This window comes from Tasmannia lanceolata, unplaced genomic scaffold (genome assembly GCF_043159265.1).
Source record: "Tasmannia lanceolata isolate RefF3 unplaced genomic scaffold, GAP_Taslan_0.1 ptg000485l, whole genome shotgun sequence".
NCBI classification, from domain to species: Eukaryota; Viridiplantae; Streptophyta; class Magnoliopsida; order Canellales; family Winteraceae; genus Tasmannia; species Tasmannia lanceolata.
In genome coordinates this window covers 27501-32619 of record NW_027519158.1, presented here as the reverse complement: position 1 = coordinate 32619, position 5119 = coordinate 27501, and the positions used below count along the sequence as shown (strand labels likewise).

Below are 5119 nucleotides of genomic sequence, written 5' to 3'. Positions count from 1 at the left end.
GATATACTTACGAAGTTGTTCCAACTTATTGATTGGCACTAACCCTAGATCCTTCCCCTTGATAAATGAATCAATACTTTATACTCGAGCTACATCATGTACTATTTACAACCCCCAATTTTGGGGGGTCCTAGTAGAACAGAACAAACTATGTCGAGCCAAGAGCATCTTCATTGATATATAAAATGGTGGATGCAAGAATCCACAGCCGATCATGTCTTTCAAGTCGCACGTTGCTTTCTACCACATCGTTTCAAACGAAGTTTTACCATAACATTCCTCTAATTTTGAACCGGTATGGAATTGATTCAATATGGAATCCGGAATAGTCATTGGCTCAATCGGTACGCTCAATCGGTACACAGCAGTCCATACTTTTATATTTATATATATATAAATTATATATATAAATAGATATTTATATCTATATTTTGATTTTGATATATATTTTGATATCTATATTATAGATATTTTGATATATATATGGATGGATAGGTATTCATCTAGAGAAGGCCCCACAAGCAAAGACAAAGATTCAATCTTACCCCATATTCGACCGTATGAATGAAACACATTTCTAAAAAAGACGAATAAACGAATTACTTAACACTTCTTTACATCTACATCTTCAACAGATTGTTCGGGACAATCAATCATGAAGGATCCAACTCTTTCTCGAACAACTAAATTAAAGAAAGGTCTTTAATTAGATTCTCAATACTCAATACCGGAACAAAATAAGTCATTAGCCAAATAAGCTATTCCAATGACTCGGAAAAGTCGCAAATGAATCGATTATAGACTAGGTTCATCAATCTCGCGCTTCTTCAAGTATCTAAGGATTGATAAAGGAATCATGAAAAAAGGTTTCAAGAATTTCCTACTTCGACATCATAATTTCCTACTTCGACATCATTATCATTAATGGAAATAAGTTTTCCTGTAATGACTAAATTTGATCATCATAAGACATAAGAGAAATCCATGTTCCTTTTCCAATTGAATCATTAATGATTTAAAGCAGGTAGATGGATCGAGAAACAAATTCAATTTATTTGTTTTCATGGGGATGGGATGGATGGAAAAAAGCTCTCATGTAAGATAAGATTAAGGTTGTTATTCTTCCATCTGATTGATAAAACCAGAACCGTAGGAGTATGATCTTTCCGTATCCATCAGATACACAGAACAATTGTCAACGGGAGTAATCATAGATATTTAAGGTAAGGTATCAAAGATCTTTTTCACCGCAGCCGAAATACCGGTATCACTGAAATAGAACAAACAATAACAATACATGTAGGCATGGTTCATTTTATACAGATTTTGCTTTACTTTAGGTTTAGTAACCCTTCCATAAATTCTATCAAGTCAAAAGTAAAGTGAATGGAATATATGAATCTTCCTCCCAATCACTACATTGACTTCCAATTATTTATTGTAGCCAGATGCAAAAAAAAAAAAAGCAATTAGGCTCAAAGAAAAAAAATCTGTTCCATATTGCACTTTATTGTTTATTAATGAGATCCGGACGACACAGATATTGAAAAATTGATACCTTCCATTGCCGATTAACTCGAATTCTATGGGGATCATGAATCATACCCCAAGACAATCAAATAATAAAAGATCCTCTTGCGGTATGTTATATTATCTTGTATAGGTACAAAGCAAAATGGGTCCAGATCAATTCGTTGTTCTTAATTTTGATTTTACCCCACCCACACCCAGTCTTAAGAACTTTAATCCCAGTGATGTAATTAGTCCCAAGAACTCCCTCCTGTTTAGGATTCAGGATCCACATAGAATTAGTCATTTTGACTAACATGTTTAGTTTCGAAAAAATAGAGATCTTATCTTTCGCATTTCAACTTAGAATGCATCATGTGAGAATCAAAATATAATAGATGGGCATAAAGTTTCTATAAGTGACTAACTTACCCCAATATGAATATGAGTAGAGCGGGACGGGCATACACTGAACGGCCCATCCCATTTTTTTTTTAATTCAACTTTGATCTATGTTCCCATCCTACCTAATATCAAAAAGGTAAAAGATGTTTATTTCCATCCGCAATTTATACTCGATTCTTTTTCTTACAATTGGAAATCGAAAGGAATCTATGATTCATAGAAGAATCATTAGAACTCAGAAAGAAAAATTGGATCATATTGTATCCAACCTTATACCTTATACTCTTAAACAGAAGATTGTTAAAGAGAACAATCTTTGTTTTGATAGAAGCGGTCTGGGACGGAAGGATTCGAACCTCCGAGTAACGGGACCAAAACCCGCTGCCTTACCACTTGGCCACGCCCCATTTAGATTTCAATTCGACACTAATAAACACTAATATTGTTATTGGTTATTCGTCAATTCCAGCCCAAATATCTATGGAATAGGTTGTTGCTAGGATTCTATACGTGTAAATGTAGAATGAAAATGAATTCATTGATCATTCCATATAAGTCAATTAAGATATTGTATGAAAGTATGATTCCTTCTATTCTCATTTGAGAATTGAAGGATTTTTGATTGGGGGAAGTTCAAAGAAAAAGAAAGAAGGATTTTTTGTCTTCTCTTCTTTCTTAATTTTTCCCTTATATCAATAACTCAATAAAAATGAAATTATCTCCAAGAACGAAATATTTCTTATGCTTAATATCTTTAGTTTGATCTGTATCTGTCTTAATTCTGCCCTTCATTCGAGTAGCTTTTTCTTCGCCAAATTGCCCGAAGCTTATGCTTTTTTCAATCCAATCGTAGATTTTATGCCAGTCATACCTGTGCTCTTTTTTCTCTTAGCCCTTGTTTGGCAAGCTGCTGTAAGTTTTCGATGAGATCTTTAATACTGTCCTAGAAACATTCATATTCATGATTTATTCGATAAAATAAATTCAACTCTAACATAACAATTGATAAGATCAGATAAGTCTTACATTATGAACCCTCGATTCAAAGATTGAAATTCTTTTGCTTTTTGATAGCCGCGATGAATCTGGATCACCTAATTTCCGCATTATGCCCTTCCAGTTCCAGGGGTCAAAGACCCCATTATGGTACCCCATAATACCTAATTGGGGTATGACAAGATAATTTTGGTAACAAAGGAATTCCTGCAAATTCCTTTCTTTTCTAGAAACCACTTTTTCATTTCTTTTCTTGGTGTCAAGGATATGTGGTACAAAAATAGAGAATCTATTCCCTTATTTCCTTTGCAAAAAACAAAAAAAAAATGATCTTGGAGATTGTGCAATGCTTACTCTCAAACTCTTCGTTTACACAGTAGTGATATTCTTTGTTTCTCTCTTCATCTTCGGATTCCTATCTAATGATCCAGGACGTAATCCTGGACGTGAGGAATAAAAAAATCAGAGATTTTTCATTATTTCCTTGCTTGATTTCTGCATTTTCCTATGCTTTTCTCTATTCCAGACATTTAACTATGATAAAGGACTTGATATTTTTTCGAATTCGAAAGATAAATCTCAAGTGATCCGAGGGAACGGAGAAAGAGGGATTCGAACCCTCGGTACGAACAGCTCGTACAACGGATTAGCAATCCGTCGCTTTAGTCCACTCAGCCATCTCTCCCAATTACAAAAAGATAATTCATATGCGACGCCTGAAGTAAATATTGATCAAAGTCTTTCTTTATCTTTATTTATTTATTTTATACATTTATTTATACTTACTATATTATACTTACTATATATATACGAATTATCTTTATTTATTTATTTTATACATTTATTTATACTTACTATATTATACTTACTATATATATACGAATTTTATCCGCAATTCAATTTGGATAACGATTCGAAACAGATATCTCCAATAGAAAGAGTACGTCTTTGATTTCGTCCGAAGGGTTCTTTTATTCCCCCGGCCTGGCCAGTACAGTACCTAGCCAGGCCGTTCCTTCTTTTGTTCCAATGAATCATGGATCAAATTATTTTTCTGATTTGAAAACCAAATTGTTATTGAAGCAGCAACAAGAGCAAGAAGGACTATTTCCATTCCTATGATAGGAGTTTCATTTCTTATTATTTTTTCTTTTTCCTTTTCTCGATTTCCCTACTGGAATAAAAAAACATACATATTCTATTTCTATTAGAACTCATTTATTTCTTCAAGGGACAAGCTTTGTTTGAACATTTGAGTCCACAAACACAAACAAAATGAATACTATGATTTTTTACTAGATCTAATTGACCCCAATTCAGAAGATCGGACAGGTGAATGAATAGGGAAGAAAGGAATAGCTTCGAAAAAAGATAAGACTCAAATTAAAACTCTCCTTCTTTATTTTTATTTTTTTGAGAAAATCGTTTCTTTGCTTGAAAGACTCGAGGAAGAAGTTGAAAAAAAAAAATGGAGCTATGGATTCTTGCGCAACTTAACTCAATCTTATGTTCCGACTTAAATGGATCTTTCAGGCCGGGACTGTCAGTAATAACTCCACCAGCAAAAGAAAAGATATAACTTGTTATTTAAATGAGCCCCCATTCTCTTCTCCTATTTCATCAAGCCTTCCCCCTGGAACACATCAGCACTCCAATTTTCATGATTCTGATACTATCTTGATTACGTTTTACTCCCTTGTTTTGTTGGACAAACGGTACATTCATATACAATAATCATATTGTAGCGGGTATAGTTTAGTGGTAAAAGTGTGATTCGTTCTATTAACAACTGAAATAGTTAAAGGTTCTTTCGGTTTTTTCCTATTCCGATCAAAAACTTTATTTCTTAAAAGGGTTTAATCCTTTACCTCTCAACGCCACGTTTGAGGAAGAATATACATTCTCGTGATTTGTATCCAAAGGTAAATTATAATTTGAATAAGCAAATTGGATTATGGAATCGCGAAACATAATTTTTTTTTTTTTGAGTTGGATCAACCGTTCCTTTTGAATGAGTATGAGTAAAGGATCTATGGATGAAGATACAAAAGTTTATTTCTAATCGTAACTAGATCTTCCACTTTTTGGGGGGGAGGAGGTTGAAGCCAAATAGCTATTAAACGATGACTTTGGTTTACTAGAGTCGTCGACATATTGTTTCAGCTCGGCGGAAGAAAATTCTTTTCCTCAGGATTCTCGCGAGTAGAAA

At 33.6% G+C, this 5119-nt stretch overlaps 1 non-coding gene across 1 annotated transcript; it reads right to left on the bottom strand.

The window, feature by feature from the left end:
• Positions 1 to 3507: 3507 nt before the first annotated feature.
• TRNAS-GCU (transfer RNA serine (anticodon GCU)) lies at positions 3508 to 3595 on the bottom strand. The gene has a single exon. It is a non-coding gene; the product is annotated as a tRNA-Ser (tRNA).
• Between the last annotated feature and the right edge of the window lie 1524 nt (positions 3596 to 5119).